Genomic DNA, 22,292 nt, shown 5'->3' on the forward strand with positions numbered 1-22,292 from the left:
GACCTTCTGGAGTCTGGACTCTGGGGCACAAGTTTACGAGCTATCCGAGGATTCTCTCCACCCAGCCTAAGAACTGCGACACTTGTTATTAACTTCTCATTGAATGTTTATTAAAAAGGGGGCGGGCCTAGAACGCTACAGACCATTTTCAAATTTCTATTAACAGGCGCGCTTTCCAAAAGCTATAAAGCCGCCTCCCGGGTGAACCCCGCAAAACCGCTCAAGTCTGAGACGGCAGGACCAACAGCCCTCCGCGAAGGCGATTCTGGGCGCCTCCGGGCCGCCCCGCCCGGTCCTGGCCCCACCTCCCACCAGCCCCTCAGAGTTGCGGAGAAAACCTGGAGAGCGATTAGCTCGGACTAAACACTGCGCATGCCCAATAGCCGGATCTGGTGGAGGTTGCCTAAAGGAAGGTTTTCTTCGAAGGACCCCCGTGCCCAGGTTGGGGACAAACAACGGAGACAGGTGGCGTTGCGCCGTGGCGCCCTTTCTCCTGGTCCTCCTGCGCGACACCCCTTTAGCGGAAAGACTGAGGGGGCTGCGCCTCGCGCGGTGTCAAAGACTCAACTAGCGGGGCTGGGGGTGGGGGTGCGCACGGCGGTATCGCCGAGACACGTGACTGTCCGCGGTGCTTCGGGCAGCCATCTTCCGTCCGGCCGGCGGGCAGCGGGCGTGCGGAGCGGACGCAGGAGCCCACGGGTTTGGGGCAGAGCGCCCTTCTCCCCAGCACGCCTTCTTGCAGGGCTCAAGGCTCCCAGTCGCGGCACCTGCCTCGTCCGCCCAAGGCGCCGGAATCGTTGCCTTGGCCCTAGGTTTTCCTGCAGGGCGGAGGAGCAAAGTAATGACTATGAAATGCATAGGGTGGACTTCGAGGGCTGATGATCTCTGCTTTCCCCAGAGGTTAAAGTTGGAGAAAGGGTCCCCTTTCCCTAAGGTAGTGACACCCCTGCTCCAACTAACTTCTTGTTCTAACCCATTCCCTGCAGAGGAGATGTGATGTGTTGGCAGAAACATCTGGACAGATTCTGTTGCTCGTCCGTGCATGCAGTATCCCACAGTCCCTTCTGGGGGACAACTTGGATGATGATAGTTGGAGTGAATATTTATGGAGCTCCTGCCACATAGCACTTGGGGTCCCTGTGATCATAGGCCCAGCCTTGTCACCATCATAAAAGAATTTGTCAGAATTGCAAAATTCTAGACCTATGGGTCGGATCCTGCAGTCTCATGAACGAAGCCCTCCAGGTGGTTCTCTTAGACATTTTATTTCTCGATTCCAACTGAACCTCAGGTCAACCTACTTTACAAATGCAGCATTGAAATTTTACATAGCTGACCCTGTAACAGGGGTGTTGAACTCGTTTTAACTTGGGGCCACATCAGCCTCCTGGATGCCTTCAAAGGGTGAATGTAATTTTAGGACTGTATAAATGCAACTACTCAACTGTTAAGGGAGAGTTCCAAGCTGCCACCAGGTAGAAGCCAGGTAAAAACAAGGTGCGGGGCAGATAAAACAATGTGGAGGGCAGGATTCATCCCACTGGCCTTGTGTTTCCACCTGTAATCTAACCTAATTGCAGTTGTAGCCTCTCCCAGGAATGTAACTTTTAACCACTTAATCTGGAATCACCTGATCCACACTAGTGAGGTAATCTGATTGATAGACCCCAATTCTTCCCCCAAAGAAAGGTGACCTTGCCTGAAAGAATATACTTCTTGTTAGAAACTTGCTTCTCTTGCCCCACTTCTGCCTTTAAAAGCCTTCCATTTTTAATTTAATCTTTATTGTATTTCTTCCATGACCATTTTGTCCCCTTCTACGTCCTTTTCCCCAGCAATCACCACTCTGTTGCCCTTGTCCATGAGTCCTTTTTCCTTTGTCCTCAATCCCTCCACCCCCTAACTTCCCCCCAACACTGACTACCTGTCATCTGCTCTCCATCTATGAATCTATTCCCATTTTCCTTGTTTAGTTTGTTCATTAGATTTCACATATAAGTGAAATCATACCATATTTGTCTTTCTCTGACTAGCTTTTTTCACTTAGCATAATGTTCTTCAGGTCCATCCGTGCTATCGCAAAGGGTGAGATTTTCCTTTTTATGGCTGAGCACTATTCCATTGTGTAAATGTCCCATAGTTGTTCTATCCACTTATCTACTGATGGACACTTTGTACAGCTCCTCAGAAATCTTTTCTGTTTGATAGGTGGGATGCTGCCCAATTCATGAATCTTTGAATAAAGCCAATTTGACCTTTAAATTCACTCAGTAGAATTTTGTTTTTTAACAGATTTAGTGGCAGTGGTGGCATCCAAAGCAAATTTCTGACAGCATTTGCAGACAAGAAACACAGCCATAGCACCAGCAAACCCCTTTTGAGTTACCTGTGTTTTCATTTCCAAGGGCCATGGATAAATTCTTCTTTGTTCCAAGCTCTGTTGTCTTTGCATGAGCTTGCAATCTAATTGGCTTTTCAATACAAGGCAAGTCAGCTTGAGCTGGCAGATGGTTCTGCTGTTTCTGCCCAAAGCCCAAACTTTATTTCAGACCACAATTCTCATTTATTTGGTGGAAAATTCCAGCCATTGATTCTGTCCCAGCGGTTCCACACGGGGACTGTTATTGGCAGTTTTCAGTTCCTTATTTATTTGGAGCCCCTAGTCTGTAGTCCCCACTTGTTAAGATTGGGTGGTTCAATTTTTTTTTCCCCAGTGCAAGAATCCACATTACGAATATCTGATGCTCACAGAAGCATCTCTTGACCAGGACATGGTAACATCTCTTGGTTATTGCTGATATGTTAAGGTGCAAGTATTTGTCTTATTTTGTGTAGATAAGGCTATTATTGCTAATGGGAATCTCAAAAGCAGTTGCAAAATTGGTTAGACACAGGTCAAGCATTCAGGAGCTGTTACAGCACTTGCCTCCAAACTCAAAGACTCCTATGTTAGGATAAGTTGGTCATGGAACAGATTAGAATGCCACTAGGACACCTGCCAACCTGAGGGAAATGTCCATGTAATGAGGTGTACTATAAAACACCACACAGTATCCAACTCAAAGGCACATCCCCCATAGTTACTAGTTTGGCTCCAAAAAACCCAAAGCCTAAATAAACAAAAAAATAAATAAAATTGGATCTTTAAAATCCAAGGAGTTAAGCACACCATCTTCTGACACACCTGCTTCCTTTATGTCTAAAAAGACATAAAAGTCCTGGAAGCTATAAATAGCTACAAAAATGGCAAAATCTACAATTATGATAGCCATTACAAGGAACATTCTAATTACATAAGATGATTTAAGAAGTACTCTTAAAACAAGGGCTTGCAAATTAAACAGAATGGCATACCTATTTTAATTGGTATGTGAAGGCTTCAAAATTCCAAAGTAACTTCATTGACAAATGTTTTGTAAAAGGCTAATGAAAAATTAATATATGAGATAACCTAAAGCAAAAAGACTACAAGACTGACATAACTCCAATTGCTCCCCTCTGTCCTTCTAGTAATTCTCTGTATGAATTTCCTTTTTACTCTGAAAAGATTTTCGGTCAGTTACTTTTTAAAATAAGACTTGAGACTACAGGCGATCCATCCTCTTTAGGTATCTCATGCCTTGGTCAAAAGATGAACTAAGGACCATAGTTTAAATGTTTTTTCCAAACTCAGGGAGTATCCTCAAACATTTTTGTAAATGGATTATTTCCTGAGATTAATGGATTGCTAAAAAGGAAGGATACAGGATGAAGTCACCATTCTGACTGAATTCAGACCATAGCTGAGCACTTTGAAAAGACTTTGTTTAAGAGTAAACTAAAGTCTCAAGACTTGAGAACAAAGACTTTTCAACGTCTACCTGTAACCAAACACAGGTCCGGCTGCCTGCCCCAACAAAAGCGAAACTTGTGAGAGAGGTGCTGGTGAGAAGGAAATTGGTTTATTCAGATGCCAGCAATCTGAGAAAGTGGGAGACTCTTGTCTTAAAACCCATCGCAATGGCTCAGTGCAGGCAGAGGTTTTTATGAGTAGGGAGAGGGAAAGCAGAACAAAGAGTTCAAGGGAAGAGGGCTGAAAAGTTCTCTATGCGCAGACTAGCACAGTCCATTCTGATAAGGACCTTGAAACTTCATCTGGTGTGTATCATCCTTGTTTTCAAGCAGATCATCTGGTGTGTATCATCCTTGTTTTTGTCATCCTGGTTGAAGGCCAGCAAATCTTCCAGAGCTGGGATAACTGAAGGTAAGAGTCTGTATCTTTTGGAGTTAATTTCTAGGATTCTTATACAAACATGCTGTTTATCTATAAGCTCCCTATTAGTCAAAGTCAGCATTTACAAAAACAATGTCAAAAGAATGGCAGGGAGGGTTACAATTCCCCACTGTTAACATACCAAGTTAATTGCCTTACAGAGAACCCCCATATCTACCCACAAAGGAGGGCCCTCATATCGGCCTCTTGCAGAGTTGAGGAGATTCTGAGGGATTTTCTGGTAAACTACATTATTCTCTGAAATGCTAAGGGGAAACTAAAACTAAAATTCATGAAAAGCCTTGCCAAATTCTGGGAGCTACAGGAGCTATACACCCTCTACTTTTGACCCCACTCAGAGCCTGCAGATGAGATCCTAGGAAAAGTGGCAAAAGCCAACTAAATGTGAGAATTCTTACCAGAGTAATCTCTCCCAAATGTCTGTAGTACCCAATAAAGAGAGGGAGAAATAAAATGTCTTTTGCATCCTCTTTGGGATATACCTTTTGAATACAAGAGGTTGTTCAATGCCACCTCAAATACTGCTTGTTCTGGCTGAAACCTAACAGAATATTTGAAAAGATTTAGTAACTTGATGATCAGAAATTTGCCCAAATTGGAAGCTGATATTCAGAGCCTAATGGGAAATTTTTTAGGCCTCCTCTCCTACGCTAAATGTATTTAGGAGGGAAGAAAAACCTTCTAAACCCCATGTACAAGGATTTATGAGTGGATGAACCTATGATGTCACTTAGGTTGCAACTCAACTATTGGAGGAATAAAAAAATTGCCCCTATCTTACAAATCTTTACAAAACCAAAAATGTGTCTCTGGACACAAAGTCCACCTATTCCTTTTGCCAATCCCCAAACTGCCCCATTTACCTCAAAAGGCTTGCAAGTACTGTAAAATTTCCAAACTTAGGAAACCAAAATCCTTCTTGGAGTAAGTTGTATTCTTTCCCCCTGTGCCTTTCAGATTTGGGTGTTCTGCAAACTTCAGGGAAGTAATTCTTATTAGAAGAAGAAAAAAGTGGGAGAGGTCATTTGAAATCTGGATGGATAAAGGATCATGTGTCTTCTGCAAAAATATTAGTACAATGCTTTAGCCATAAAAACAAGTAAAATTAACTTAGGTAGGTTTATAATTTAGCTAGATTTTCACGTAGGACTACGTGAAACATAGGTTTTTCCCTTGTATTATCATTTATTAATTATTGTATTATTTATTTGTATTACAACCGTTAATCTACTTTTGCCCACCCCTGTATTCCAACTGCTGAAACAAAATCTGGATCCAACTGTTCCTTTATAAATTAGTGAGTTTTACATTATTAGAGAAATTTTAGAATGAAAGCAATAAGATTTCTGTTTCATCTGTTCATCTTTTTTTTGCATATATGTATGTTGTAAATGTATACTATTTTTCTACCTCCAGACAGTATTGCCAAAATTAACATGTAAAAGAGCTTATTTGATTAACAATTTTAAAATTAAGTGCTTACATAATTAAACTCTCAGAACTATAATAGAAACTAAGTCAATATTTTTCAAGTTCACATGACCTAAAATATCTTTAGGAAATAAAAGCTAGTTTAAGTTTGTTGGTTTAAATAAAACAGGTATGTCTTCAGAGTTATTGGCATTAAAAATAATGCATATGTACAAAATATTCATTCTACCTGGGTTTATGAAACGTCCAGTAAGTTTATATTATATCTGTTGTAAAGTCTTTCAGTAAGAAAAATAGCTTGAGATGATGGCTGACCTTGTCTACTATCTCATGAAGTTTTTGTGGCTAGTCGAAACATAATTGTTAGGAACAAGTAAATTAAATAGATGTAAGTGGGACAAGAGATTTTTAGGTGAAGTTTTCATGTAATTTCCCTAAATCTTTTGGTTAACCGGGCATTCATTGAATATCTAGATTTTTTAAAAGATTTTATTTATTTTTTCCTAGAGAGGGAAGAGAGGGAGAGAGAGAAACATCAATGCACGTTGCTGGGGGCCATGGCCTGCATCCAGGGCATGTACCCTGACTGGGAATTGAACCTGCGACACTTTGGTTTTCAGCCCGCACTCAATCCACTGAGCTTTGCCAGCCAGGGCGAATATCTAGATTATTTTTAAATAAGATAAAATACTGAAACATTAACTACTGAATAGGCTTATCTAATTTTAGACTCTTATTGCTTTTGAAGAGAGAAAGGGGGAGAGAGAGAGAGAGAGAGAAACGTCAATTTGTTGTTCCACTTATGTATACATTCATTGGTTGGTCCTTTTATCTGTCCTGAGGGGGGATCAAATCCGCAACCTTAGCATATTACACTTTTGACTTTGTATTGCCAAGAAATTTAAGATATTCAGGTTTGTTAGTAAACACATTTTGTGCTACATTGAAACATTTACTGTGAAAAAGTCGTATGTTTCTAAAAAACATATATTTTAAAATTTGTCTATTAAGTGAATGAGTTTTAATATCAAAAGTAAGTTGGTACAAATTTAGAATTTGGTTTTCTCCCTGTTAAAAGGACAGAGTTTTCTCAGACTCTTGGTCTGCTCTTGATTAAAAGTTGTAAAACATTTCTATTTACCTTTGAAAGTAATCTGTCAAAAAAAATGAAGATTCTGTGTTTTGTCAAAATAATTTGTGGTGTTTATCAGGTCTTTAATTATTTAAGAAAGATGAAATCTTCTCTGTAAAAAATTAAGGTTTCTTTTAACAATTACTTAACTTTTTGTATTTGTCTGCAAGGTCTTTGTCATTGTGGTTAAATATATAACTAAGTACTATTTCACAGTGACCTATGATCCTATATGACCAAGTATTTTTAAACCTTTTGATATGTTCTACAAACTTCCCAAAATCAAATTATAAATAAAGTCTTTATGACCTCAGACTAACTTTGAGATGTTCCAGAGCACTCCTGGAACATCTCAAAAGATTTTTTTCTCCTTATAAAAAGAGAGATGTTAAGCTAATTAGGCTTATTTGATATGTTGAATTACATTGGAAACATTGTCATATAAGAAGTAATACTAAGCCTTCCTTATGTTGTATTTATATAGATATATGTTATAAGTGTTCCAGAAATTGTATGAAATTCCTAAAGTCTGATATGTCCTGGTATAAGGTTGTCATCATAATTCTAGTTCTTATTTTTAAATGTTTTGTGTCACAGAAATAGCCAAATTTTCTTGTCAATTCCATTATAATGAACTCTCATGTCTTGAGTAGTGAGCATCTTTAAGTCTTTTTGAGGCAATTATTGTTTTACTCTGATGCTTTTATAAAAGTGTTCCTGCAAAAGTGCTTCATATTCAAGGGGATTCATTGGGATAATTTTGATATGTAAAGGTTTCTGATAACTTTCAGATCATAACATTTAACAGGATAAGAATTTTTGGGAACTAGTGGAAAAACTGGATTTAAGCAGAAAAAGAATCAATAAGATGGAACTAAATTAACTGAAAATGATTATAATTTTTAGGACTCTATGTTTGGAACATTGCTGGTTCTTGAATGGGTTTTTTTTTCCTATGTGAGGAAACTTTTTCTCTTAAACTACACATGCCTTACAACAATCTGAAAAAAGTTTACCTTTGTAAACACAGACAAAACATTTACCTTTTCTCCCTACCTGATCCTTCCAGAATTTAGAAACTCTTAAGTATTCTGTTCATGGTAATATAGTTATTTGCATAAGTTTAACAAGAATCTGTTCATGTTGTAACAGGATACAATTCAAAATATTTGCTTTATTACAAAGGTTTTGACTGGACTGTCATATTTGAGAGAGATCTGTGTAGACTCAGATATGATTAGGCAGTGTGAAGGAACTAAGGTGATTTCATGGAGTCAATAAAGCCCCTTGAAAAAAATCAGCCTGGTATCTTGTTTACAGGTTATAGCAAAACCGTCTTTAAAAAGCTTATGTAGTCAGTCACTACTCTTGCTGCACTTATGTAAATAATCAGACCAAGTTTAATGAAAACCAATTACCATCTTTTCCCATGTATAATGCACACCCACGTTTTTGGCCCAAACTTTCAGGAAACAAATCTTTCATTTTAATTTTTTAATTCAATTATTTATTTATATTTAGATTATTGTTTTTTATTATAAAGAAATTTTAGAATTTATTTTTGTACAGAGTATGGTACAAGAAATTTTATGTAACAAATAATTACAAAACACAAGAACAGTTCAAGGTATTTCAGGTACTACCCATGTAAAATATGCATCCTTATTTTCCCCTCAAAAATTTGGGCAAGAAGTGCACATATACATGGCAAAATGCGGTATTTTTCTGTAATCACCTTTGAAAAAATGAAGGTAGTCATAGAGAGAAATACTATCTTTACACCTTTGTAGGTTTTAGATTCTGCTTCTATTAATTGTCTTTGAGGTTTTGTTATATACCTATAAAATGGCCTGTATCCTGAATTACTCTAGTTTCCTCAAATATCTGCCTACAAATCTCTAAATTAATATATCTAATTTTCTCCCAGCCTTCTGGTTTGGAAGCATGAAGAACAAAGACTGTGCTTCAATCTCCTTGGAAGGGACAGGATGACACCAGATCCTTCTCATTACCTAAATGGCAGCCAAATTTCAGGGACTTCAACCTCACATATACATCTCAGTTGGAGAAGGCTCCCCCTGACGTCTGGTCTGTTACAAACACCAGAGACCTCCAAATCTAATTGACTAAGGAGAGAAATAACTGACATAAAGATAGACTGCTTCCTCCCAAGACACCAGATCAAGACTCCCTACTTTAACTAAACATGAAACCCTTTCTTCTTCCCTTTCTTTCTTACTTTGACATTGGCCTGGAAAGATAATGCCATCATTCACATCTCCCACATCATTGCTAAGGGGCGTCACTTTTCAAACTTACAGATTTGTCATCAACAATTCTGATCTGTCCATTAACAGTGCCACCTAAGGAGTGGTTTGTGCACCAACAAGATTTATCTTTGTCTGTGGTGGTTATTATTCTCCTTGGGCCTACGAATGCTTAGATAGCCGGTGCATAACCAGTCAATACCTCTTAGGGTATCTAATTGTGCTCCTCACTATCCACAAACAGAGATACCTCATTGCTCAATGCACCTAAATTTACCTTGTTGGGTTAGAAAGTTACTAACAGGAGGCATTTATGATTCAGGATTCACTTCCCATTGGCAAAGCACTACTAAATATAAGTGTAAATGAAGCTATGATCAGGAACCTCTCCTTAACTCTTGAAAGTATTACAGAATTCACTGCTAAGGCAGTACTTGCTTCAGAAAAATTCTTAAACTCTGGCTACGGTTGATCTTAATTATCTAGAGTAGTCCTTGATTATCTTTTAGCTGAGCAAGAAGTTGTGCTGTGGCCAACACTACCTGCTACACCTGGATTAACATATCTGGGGAAGTTGAAACTCAATTATATAAAACCACTGAGCAAACCACTTGCCTTTAAAAAGTGGCTCTGTGCCCCGACTGGTGTAGCTCAGTGGGTGGGGTATTGTTCCACAAACTGAAAGGTTGCCAGTTCAATTCCTGGTCAGGGCACATGCCTGGGTTGTGGGCCAGGCCCCCAGTGGGGGTTATGCAAAAGACAACTGATTGATGTTTCCTTCCCTCTCTTTCTCCCCCTTCCCCCAACTCAAAAATAAATAAATAAAATCTTTTTTAAAAGGTAGCTCTGCAACAGGATCTTTCTTTGACTTATTTGATTTTGATTAGTTTGGGTCTCAGAGACCATCGATCCAAAGTGAACTTGAGAAATTAGGAATTTTCCTACTTATAGTAATCATAGTAATCTCTCTAGAACACTATATTCTCTCAAAAGCTTTAAAGGTTTGTTCAGAGCCACTATACACCAAGCAAATGATCTTCCTAAAACTGAAATGTCAGAAAAGAAATGAAGAGAATGACCAAACTAAAATTGTAAATCTGAAGTTGTGGTTTGTGAATACCATGGAGATTAAGACCACACAATGGATCAATAAAAGCTTTAAAAACAACAGAGCTGTAGCTAAGCGTGGCAGTAATGCCTTAAAATTTGATAGCATGTCTCAGTTAAGAGCCGGAACAAAAGGGAGAAATTGTTAAAGAAAATAGACAACAGGTCCCAAATGGAGTTACTTGTGCTAAGGCCCATATCAGCAAACCAAGGCTTGGTATCTAACCTAGTTGCAATTTCCCTTTCCCAGTAATGTAACCTTTTAAAAAAGATTTTATTTATTTATTTATTTTTAGAGAGGGGAAGGGAGAGAGAAAAAGAAGGAGAGACATTGATCAATTGACTCTCCTCTGGGGACTGAACCCACAACCCAGACATGTGCCCTGACTGGGAATTGAACTGGCAGCTAGTAATGTAACCTTTAACCAGTCAATTTGCAATTACCTGATTAGTACTAGTGAGGTAATTTGTATGATAGACCCTTTTCCCTCCCCCAAAGGAAACAATCCACTTATGGTTAGAAGCTTTCTTTTCTCACCAGCTTTTTCCTATAAAAGACTTACATTTTGTACATTGCTTCATAGCTCCTTTATGTTTGCTAGATGATATACTGCCACAATCGTGAATTGTTGATTAAAGCCAATTTGATCTTTAAATGTTTTCAGTTGAATTTTGTTTTTTTAACAACAGAAACAGAAAAAAATCTAAAAATAAATTGCAAAGGTAGTAAAAGTAAATTCTGGGTGAAGTCAACTCGAGTCTTGACCCTCCCTGAAATTGAATTTAGCAATGGTCCTTAAGTCATTATTGTTTGTGACCCCCAAAGTGTTTTAATAAAAATAATTCTTCCTCTCCCATTCACCTAACCCTGCAGAATTTTACCAGTGCATTTGGATCAAAATTTTAATAAGTATCACATTGCTTGATTATAAAATTTCATAATTCTCAAGTATAGAATATCATAAATTACAATGTTGTCAAGACAACTATGAAATAGAAATGAATCACCTCCAAGTCACAATCTGTCATTAAAATACATTAAAAATAATACTAAGAACAAATACTGGGGCAAACAGTTCTCTTGCCAAAAGAGCTATTCTCAAGTAGATATTTAACTCCAGATGAATGACTCCTCTATCTTCGGAAGATAACCTAATTTTAAAAAATTATATCCAGTTGACCTTTAAGCAGCAGCCATCACTCACCAATTGTAACAGAGGTCTGGCCAGATCGCGGGGCAGAGGGGAGGGACGGCCGAGAGGGACTGGGAAGCGCGGAAGGCAGGGGATTAAAATTGGTACAGAAACTGCATGACATGTTTCCATACCCTGGGGAAAGTGTAAACAAGTAACACAGCCCATGACACAACTTACACAGCATCTGTGCAGGATGAACAGGTCACAACACCTGTGTACCATGAGGGTGAACACGGTGATGCTCCACCTGAAGCAGAGATGCTGTGCCTCTGAACGAAGCTAGAAACCCTCTTAACCCCTGTGGATCATGGCAGCAGGAAAGAGTGTCAGAGATACTGCATGGGCTGATGCATGTGGTGGACTTTAGCCTGAATTGGCTGACAAGTTGCACACTCCCACAATGCATAGGATTTTGGTGCCAACAACTTTAAAATGGAAGGCATGTGGAAACTCATCCCTCTTTTTTGCATTCTCCGTGCTTGCATGATCAGGAGCCAGCTTGCAGAGGCTGAGTTCCACATGCTGGACATGTACCTTGACAGCAGCAGGACCACGGGACACTGCAGCCCACACATAACATGGATCTGAGACCTCGCCCATTCTCTCGCTCTGAGAGCAGCACACAGATGCACAGGATGGGAACATTCACTAGTCCCATGGATGGAGCCCCTCACAGGACCTGCTGCAGTGATTTCACAGCTGCCCCAGCCCTGGGAAGGAAGGAAGCTGTAGCCAGGCAATAGAGACACCTTCCTAACAAGTGCACACTTCAGAGAGTGAGAGAGCCTGAAGCTGGAGAGACGATCTGTTCAAGTAACAGCCCTCGGCCCCGGGAAGACAGCTAAGAATGGAGCCAGGTGTCTGGACACTGAGCAGGGTGTCTGGACACTGATTCTGGTCCCAGGGGTGGCTGACGTTTTTCTGTATTTTGCAGAAGAAAATAATTTGGAGCCAGGGGCTTTACACTCACCCAAACTGCGTAACCATTTAATAAAGACCTTTCTCCTTCCCCACCAATTATTGTGTTATGCTTGTGTATGGCAGCAGGCAGCCAAATCACACTTTGTTCAGTAATATAATCAGTAGTCAAAGTCAGTGTGCCGTAGCAATGACGTTTCTGTATCTGGCAATCTGTTTCAATGGAAGAATATGTAACCACATAGCCTGAGTAGCAGAAATAAGGCCTCATGAGCCCTCTTAGCCCTTTCATCTGGCCACCCCACAAACCTGTTCCAAACCAGTGTTGACCAGAAAAGCCACATGCTGGTAACAGGGCTGTTTCCAAGCACTTGCCCCAGGGCTTAGATCGGATGATACTCAACCCTCCGCATTCATTCCTGTGCCCAAAGCTAGGATTCCTGGCTTCAGTAATGGCTTGGTTTATCCTATAGGTCAGTGAAACATTGGAATTCATTTGAAGACAGCGGAGTAGATCAGGGAAACACTGAGGTTCAAGCAGAGATTGGAACCAGAAACTGGAGTATTGTTAAGAACCTAGAAATTCTGCCTCCTCAGCAATTCTGTTTATTCGCTCCCCTTACTGTCTTCAATTCACATAGCCTGAGATGACCACTGGACACCTCCCAAGTTCCTCTTACAGACCATAGCAAGAGTGACCCCACCCACATTCATTAACCTCTTTGTCTAGCTGAATCCTATTTCCAAATTCCTCTTGCCTGCTTGAACCAGTCCTACTACTATTTCCAGGCCCATGTCCAATTCCACTTTTTTCATAAAGACTTCTTTGCCTTCAAGGACACAGAAGCCTCCTATATACACATTTTGGTATGGTTATGTTATGTTGTATATTTTACAGTTCCCTGTATGTTTCTTGCACGTAAGTCTTAAGTTTCCAACTTACATATTAAATGACATACTAAGGATATATATTTTTCCTTCATCTTCCATAATACTTCCACCAAGTAGCCCTAGCCCATAGTAGATACTGAACTGCAATTTATACTTTTCTTTTCTTTTCTCCATTTTACTTTTCTGTTGCTGTGCTTTTGTTTAAAAAGGGTAAACCTTTAGGGATGAAATGTCCTTGCTGTGTTATCCTTCTCTAATTAGCAACCACCCTTCACAATCTGCTGCATACATTTAAAAGGATTTTGAAATCAGACATTTATAATGGGTGCTAAACAGAATCTGATAAATCAATGCCACCAGCAGAATGCTGTGCTGACTGACAGACACAGCACCATTGTCAAGACTTGCAAATTACCCTTGGCTCTTCAAATAGTCAATGCATAACTCCAGGCAAAGCTTAATTATCACCTCTTAATATAAGAATAATATGCTTCTGGTGAAGATGGATGTGTAGGTAGACTTGCTTCATTCACATCCTCACGCAACCACAAAAAGGAATAACAACTAAATCTCAAAACAAATAACACCCAGAACTGTCAGAAAATCGATTGCATGGAAGTCCAACAACCAAGGATTTAAAGAAGCCACATTTATCCAGACTGGGATTTCTGCCCATCCAGAGGGGCAGAAATACGGAGATGGGGTGGAGAAGCAGGGAGACGCATTACGGTGTGGAGAGGCAATGGCAGAAAAGCATGGGAGGTCCCACATTCACATGTGGTGGATAAAATTGGGAGGGATACCTTGGGAGCAAGCAACCACAGCCTCTGGCCAGACCACACAGCCCAGGGTTCCAGTGCTGGGGCGATAAATCCCTATAACTTCCATATGTAAAAACCAGTGGGGTTTGGGGCAGATGAAGAAACTCCTGGATTTTTAGGAAACTTCACTTAAAGGGCCCGCACAGACTTAAAACATGCAAACCCACCCACTCTGGGATTCAACACCAGGGCAACAGCTGGAAAGGTGCCTATCACACACTGGGAGTGGGTGAAATGACTGGAAATGGGGCTAGTGCCAGACAACCCCCAGAAGCCAGGCAGCAGTGCAGTCCCCTCTCTGAGCCCTCCTCCCACACAGAACTACAAAGTGGTGAAACGGGTTGCCCCCATCACGGCTACTACCTAAGTCTCTGCCCCACACAGTTTACTGGTGCCTTTTACAAGGAGTAAAAGCAGCTCTATCTAATACACAGAAACAAACAGAGGAAGGCTGCCAAATTGAGGAGACAAAGAAATATGGCCCAACTGAAAGAGGAGAACAAAGCTCCAGAAAAAGAACTAAATGAAACGGAGATATCCAACCTATCAAATTCAGAGTTCAAAACACTGGTGATAAGGATGCTCAGAGAACTCATTGAGTATAGCAAAAGCATAAAGGAAGAAATGAAGGCTACATTAAGTGAAATAAAGAAAAATCCACAGGGAACCAACAGTGAAGGGAAGGCAGCTGGGGTTCAAATCAATGATTTGGAGCATAAGGAAGAAATAAACATTCAACCAGAACAGAAAGAAGAACCAAGAAATAAAAAAAATGAAAATAGTATAAGACTTTGGGACATCTCCAAATGTGCCAACATCTGAATCACAGGGATGGCAGAAGGGGAAGAGGAAGAGCAAGAAAATGAAAACTTATTTGAAAAAAAAATGAAAGAAAACTTGCCTAATTTGGTGAAGGAAATAGTCTCTTCAGTTAACTGAAATCCCTTTCTGGACTCGTATGAGTCCCAAACAAGTTGGACCCAAAGAGGACCACACCAAGACACATCATAATTAAAATAACAAAGCTTAAAGATAAAGAGAAAATCTTAAAAGCAGCAAAAAAAAAGAAGTTAGTTACCTACAGGAGAGTTCCCATAAGACTTTCAGCTGATTTCTCAAAAGAAACTTTGCAGGCTAGAAGGGACTGGCAAAAAGTATTCAAAGTGATGAAAAGCAAGGACCTACAACCTAGATTACTCTAACCAGCAAAGCTATCATTTAGAATTGAAAGGCAGATAAAATGCTTCTCAGACAAGGTCAAGCTAAAGGAGTTCATCATCACCAAGCCATTATTACATGAAATGTTAAAGGGACTTATTTTAGAAAAAGAAGATCAAAACTATGAAGGTTAAGAAGGCAACAAAATTCACAACTATCAACCACTGAATCTAAAAACAACAACAACAATGATAACAACAACAACAACAACAAAGCAAATAACCAGAATAGACACAGAATCACGGGTACAGAGATCATTGGGAGGTTTATCAGCTGGGAGGGGTAGAGGGGAGAATGGGGGCAAAGGTGCTGGGATTAAAAAGCATAATTTGTAGGTACAAAGTTGACAGGGGGACATTAAGAATAGCACAGGAAATAGAGAAGCCAAAGAACTTATATGCATGACCAATGGACATGAACTAAGGGGGAGGATTGCTGGGGAAAAGGGACACTCGGCAGAGGGGGGCAAAGTGGTAAAAGTGGGACAACTGTAATAACATAATCAATAAAATATACTATAAACAAATAAGAATAATATAACCCAACTCCTCTTTGCTTCTCATTAATTAGGTCTTTAATAAGAATATACATCTATGAAATGTTTTATAGTCAAATAAAGGTAAATATAATGAAAACATGAGATACTGTGAAGTTATGAATGTTTATTGTTGTATCTAGCAATCAGCTTCTTTCTAAATATAAGGATTATACCAATGACTGTAGTACACAAAATAGTGAATACATTTTGGGTCAGTGTCTTCTAACTACTATTTGAAAACACATCCAGGATGCCAGAACTAATTAGAGGGTTGAGACAAAATTTATGTCTCCCAGACATTTTCTTCCCTGAATTGATACCTGAAAGAATAAAATACCAACACATTCCAGGAGATGGCTGGGATAACTTGACAAATGACATGTTAAATCCTGTGCACTATAATCTGACTACAGTTTCTCAGCCTCAGCTCTTTGAACATTTTGGACCAGACAATTCTGTATTGTCGGGAGCTGTCCAGTGCATTATAAGATGTTAGCAGCATCCCTGTTCTCAACCAACTAGATGCTAAGCAGCACTGCCCCTCTCAGTTGTGACAGAAGAAAACATCTCTTAGGTGGGGAAAACTGCTCTCAGTGGAGAACAACCACCTTAGATAATGACTAAAGTGGGGTGATGAATCAAAACAAACTGGGATCTTGAGTTGTCAAACATCCTTCTTTAAAGTCATTCTACAATTGCATGCACTGTATTTATATATTAGGTACATTTTGCATCAATTCAGCCAATAATTGTTGAGTAATTACTGGACAAGTCTCAAGATCAAGTACTTCTGTGTATCCATAAACAGAAATAAATGGGCTATGTTATGTTACTCCATAGCAAGTACATATTTCATTCCCATCCTAATATTTTCCTCCTCATCAGGATTTTCAAATATTGTACGGGACTTTTTATATTAAAAATTACTCATCATTGTCATATTAAAAAGTATTCATAATTTATCTGAGTTCCTGGGGTTTTTTTGTTTTAATATATCTGGCAGCTCTACCTGAATAGACCCAAAGATTTATCTCTATCTTTTGAGTTCTGGCTCCATAAACTTTGTAACTTGACTTCATTAACAATAATAAAAAGCAGTTATTGCAAAGACTTAAAAAAAAAAAAAAGAAATGCTGCCCTGGCTGGTGTGGCTCAGTAGATTGAGTGCCAGCCTGAAAACCTAAAGGTCGCCGGTTCGATTCCCAGTCAAGTGACATGCCAGAGTTGCAGGCCAGGTTCCCAGGTAGGGGCATACGAGAGGCAACCGATGGATGTTTCTCTCATACATTAATGTTTCTCTCCATCTTCCTCCCTCCCTTCTCCTCTCACTAAAAATAAATAAATAAATAATTTTTTTAAAAAAAAGAAATGCTAATAAGAATGGCACAACTAACTTTGAGAATGGTAAATTTTCTTTGAAAAATATTTATTTTTCTACTGAAAATTGTGGTAAGCTCCTTAGACTCAATTTGAAGCTTAATGGGATTCATTGCCTGATTTATCTCAAAATACTTCTGATGTTCTCAGCTATTTAGCATTTACACAGCAAATGACGTTTAGCTAGTATCCTTGGGTGAGTCATCAAGATATGAGAAGTCATGGAATAGATTAAAACACAAAACCCTCGTAATCTCATAGACAGGAGGAAGAGGAACTAAAGCTCAGGCCAGCTTTACATTTGCTCCTCTCACCTTCCCTCCCAGTCACATGGGAACTTATTAGAAATGCATTTCTAATATAACTCCCACTTGGACCTACTAAATCAGAAATTCTAGGAGGTGGGTCCTAGCAATCAGCATTTTAACAAGACTTCCAGGTGACGGTGGGGCAGGTTGAAGCTTAAGAATTGCTGCTTTAGAGCCCTGGTTTTCGACTGTGGCCACAGAGGAAAAACACCTAGGGAGCCTTTAAAAATACCGATATCTGGGTCCCACCCCTCAGAGATTGTGATTTAAGTGGCATGGTGTGCCACTCAGGCATGAAGATTTTTAAAAGCTCCCCAGTGCGCACCACTGCTGTACAGAATCTATGGTCAATTGCCAAAGGGAATAAAAACTCCCAATATTGCAAATACAGTGCTTTCTGCTCCTAGCCCAGGTCAAACTACACAAAGGCACAAGGGACAGGGACTGCATGTTTTAATTTGAACAATACTAAAAGGCCAAGCCATCCAGATATGTATATGGTGTCTTCCTCAAATCCTTAAATCCACTCTTGAAGGGCCCTCTAGTGTCAATATGCTATAATAGTAAGAGAGAAAAGTTATTTCCTTGTCCTAAGGCCTTGCCCAAATGTTCATTAACCTCTTGGGGACCACATTTTTTTCATGTCTACACTAGGGATGATATTACCTCTCTGCAAGGTATTGGGAACAATTGAAAGAGAACATGTAGGAAAAGGCAGGAGATCATAATCAGTAATTGCATCTGTACCCGAGGAGGCTTCATGGGAGGGGAAATTTAAAAGGACAAAACTCAATAAATTCCCAAATTTCAAAGTATCTTTCTATTATAACTATTTTAATCGTTCCCTTTTTTATATATATAATCCCTCATTTTATGTATGTGTGCCCTGCCCCATAATTTCTCCTGTTTTAGCACGGGAACTTTGGTGATCCATCTCTGTTTTTTGGCTAAGCTATCTGAGTGACACTGAAAATGATTGTTCTAAAGAGCACAGTAGTAGTCCCACACTGCAATTATTTCAGGGGCTATCACACAGCTAATGGGACAATTTGTTTTAAAAGTGCTTGCCTAGTTGGCAAGCCAATCATTTGAAGGTCCTTGTTTATCTCAAGATGGATGTAATGGACTTCGCTGTAAGCTAAAAACCCTCACTGTTATGGGGCTGCCTGTTCTACCATTAAATGAGGCCATTCTTCATATGGCTTCTTAACATAGAAGTTTGTGGTATATACACATACTCGAGCTACTCGTTACAACATGGAATGGTGGTCCCCTCCCAGGGTACTGCTGAGATCCAAGGGTTGAAATACTCAAGTGACTTTGGAGGACTAGGCATAGTGGGCACCTGGGAGTGGGAAAGGGCATCAGAGAACCTTCCATAGAAACCTGGCTGGCAGAAAAAAGGGGTCCAGATGAGCCATTGGTATGAACTCTAGCTAGTATCTACAGGTTAGCCCTCGGGGGCAACTGCAAGATTGAGGCAGAAATTCATTCTGGGAAGTACATGATGAACCAGAAGCCAGAAGCTGGAGCAAGGCTGGAGGCAATGGGCTTTGGAATCAGAAGCTGGGTTTGAGTTCCAACCCTACCACTTACTAGCAGTGTGACATTGGTCAAATGACTAAACCTCATGGAGACAGTTTCCTTACCTGTAAAATGTGGATAATAACTTATTTCTGGCTTGTGTGGATTACTTGATAATCCATACAAAGCACTTAATATAGCACCTAGCACATTGTGTAAGCACATAATATATGTTAGCTATTACTTCAAAATAATATTTTGAGATAATGTATTATTTTTCATCACTGTATGTCCCATTTTTCTTCTTTTTTTTATTTCCCTCACCCCAACTTCCATTTGAGCACATGGTTGTCCTGCACTCACAGCCTCTGGTGAGGAAAGGGCTTGTTAGCCTTCCTGACCTTGTTTCCAAAAGTTCGAAACTGGGTAGACTGAGACCAAGTGTCTTAGCCAGAAAAGGGGGGTTAGGGTGGGTAGGGGGCTAATGGATGAGGCTTCTTTTCACCTCAAACTACAAAGAGAGTTAGTTTGGATGGAGGGGGGAGAGAAGGAAAGAAAAGGGTGCTGCATCAGCTTTCCAGCACACCTGTCAGAGAGAAAGCAGGACCATGGAGGGAAGGGCTATGGAGCCATCTGGGCAGATGTGAATATAAGCATCCTCATAAAGATTTCCAAGACTAAGGCATGGGCTCACACAGTGGCGCTGCCAAGAATAAAAGGACTTGCTTGCCTTCACCTCAGTGAAAGGGGGACTCAAGGGCCAATACACCCCCACCCAACAAGGGTTGGCCACCCTAAACCTTGACAATTCCAGGGAGCACTTAAAAACCACTCCCTCCACCAAAAATAAAAATTAAAAAGTAAGTTTCCCACCAGATAGGTAGAATGGGCAGTGGTGGTGGTGGCCATAGTCGCATAGGTGGAAATTAAAGGAAGTTACTGAAAATGAAGTTGTGTTTCTCACACACAGGTGTTTGCGGATTTGCAGACTGAGATGAGTATAAAATTGCAGAGCTTGCAATATCTCAAATTAATTGTTTAAAACTTTAATTACTGTGCTCAACTACAAATATTGATATAGATGCTAAAGGGCATTAGAACAGAATAGGTACATCCCCAAGATGACCTTGGAATTTGCTGAATTCAGTGACTGATGGCATCATTTTACTCGCTCATTAAGATGAAGTGAGCCACTCTGGCCTGATGAGCAGCACACAAGAAAGGCTTTCTGTAAATGTGATTACTAGGTCAAAGGCTAGGGATCTTCTCCCTCTCTAAAATCTTTTTTCCTTCTCTAAAATCTTTTTTCATTTCTTTGTCATGCCTTTAATTTTCTTAGCCGTATTTAAAATGTTTTCTATTAGTAAGAGTATGTGTCATTTCAGCCTCCTTGTCAGCTTCTGTTTCACTCTCATTAAATCTGTTGATTGAGTGTGGAGACAGAGGCGCTGTCATCACGGTCAGATTTTCTTTTCTTTTTTTTAAGGATTTTATGTACTTATTTTTAGAGAGAAGGGAAGGGAGGGAGAAAGAGAGGAAGAGAACCATTAATGTGTGATTGCCTCTCATGTGTCCCCTACTAGGGACCTGATGCACAACCCAGGTATGTGCCCTGACTGGGAATGGCACTGGAAACCCTTTGGTTTTCAGGCCTGTGCTCAGTCCACTGAGCCACACCACCCAGGGCGCCATTGGATTGTCTGCTCTGAGTTAGATCTGTCTTGGAGCAATGCTGTGATCCCTGCTCAAATTTCATAAAGATACTCTGGAACCAGGGAAGTCATTTTATTCCTTCTCTACTTTCATAGACTCAGGGAGGCAGCAAGAGTGAGGAAGAGGGTACATCTATTTCTCATTCATTCATTCATTCATTCATTCACTTTACATGTACTTACTGAGAACCTCCTAGGTGGCAGACGCTGATTTAGGAACTAGAGATACAATGGCAAGTAAAAATAGGCCGGTTCCTGCCATCATGGAGCCTATGGTCTGATGCTAAGACAGACTTTAATCAAATAAAACACAAAGTAATACCTAGTTACCCAAGAGATCCTAATCTAATTGAGCTAGGTAGGGCTCAGGCACCAGCATTTTTTATAAGCTCCAACAGTAATGCTGACAGACTTCCATGCTGGGAGTCACTGAGCTAGACCACACAAGTTCCAATAAGCATCATGAAGAATTTTGATTGTATCTTACAACAATTGTGAAGTTACTGAAGAGAGATGATATGGTAAGATTAGAGGGATTTTATTATTGTTATTAAATTTTGAAATTTTGAAATAACTGCAGATTCATATGAAGTTGTAAAAATAATTCAGAGAGATCCCATGGACCCTTTACCCAGTTTTCCCCAAATGGTAACATCTTCTGAAACTCTTATGCAATATCATAACCAGAACATCGACACTGATACGGTCAAGACACAGGATGTTTTCAATACCATAAGGCTCCCTCAGGTTGCCCTGTTAGAGCCATGCAAAGTTCCTCCTACCCCACAACCGCCCAAAACTCCTGGTGACTACTAATATATTCTTAATTTCTATAATCTTGTCATTTCAACAACATTACATAAATGGAATCATATAGTATTTAGCCTTTTGGGATTGCCTTTTTCTCTCAGCGTAATTGTCTGAATATGCATACACGTTGTTGCATGTATCAATAGTTTACTTCCTTTTCTGCTGAGCAGCAGTGTTCTGTGATATGGATTTACCACAGTTTGTTTAACCATTCATAGACTGAAGGACACCTGGCTTGTTTCTAGTGTTTGGAGATTATAAATAGAGCTGCTATAAACATTTGTGTACAGGTCCTCATGTGAACATATGTCTTCCTTTCCCTGGGATAAATGCCCAGGTTATAATTGTTGGGTTATAGGGTAGCAACTTGTAGAAACTGTCAAACATAAAACAAATAAACAAAAATCTATCAAAGTGTTTTCAGAGTAGCTGCACCATTTTACATTCCTCACAGTAATATATGAATGAGTAATCCAGTTTCTCCTCATTTTCATCGGCTTTAGTGTTGTTATTTTTTATTTAAGCTATTTTGACAGGTATGTAGTAATATCTTATTATGGCTTTAATTTGTATTTCCCTGTTGGCTAATGATGCCAGACAACTTTTGTGTCTTTACTTGTCATTTGTATATTCTCTTTGGTTAAGGGTTTATTTGTGTCTTTGCCTTTATTCTAATTAAATTTTAATGTTGAGTTTTGAGAGTTCATTTTTATTCCAGATGCTAGCCCTTTTTGTTGGATGTGTGGTTTGCAAACATATTTCCCCACTG

General features: G+C 39.7%; 1 long non-coding RNA gene across 2 annotated transcripts; it reads left to right on the forward strand.

Annotated features, from left to right (window-relative positions):
- Positions 1-375: 375 nt before the first annotated feature.
- Positions 376-9,856, forward strand: LOC123828751. 2 transcript variants are annotated; one of them, XR_006787509.1, is made up of 3 exons: positions 376-441; positions 4,165-4,243; positions 8,764-9,856. It is a non-coding gene; the product is annotated as an uncharacterized LOC123828751 (long non-coding RNA). The 2 variants fall into 2 exon arrangements; XR_006787510.1 differs by having other exon boundaries at positions 378-465.
- The last annotated feature ends 12,436 nt before the right edge of the window (positions 9,857-22,292 follow it).

This window comes from Phyllostomus hastatus, unplaced genomic scaffold (genome assembly GCF_019186645.2).
Source record: "Phyllostomus hastatus isolate PE091 unplaced genomic scaffold, TTU_PhHast_1.1 phas_scaffold_1066, whole genome shotgun sequence".
Taxonomy (NCBI): Eukaryota; Metazoa; Chordata; class Mammalia; order Chiroptera; family Phyllostomidae; genus Phyllostomus; species Phyllostomus hastatus.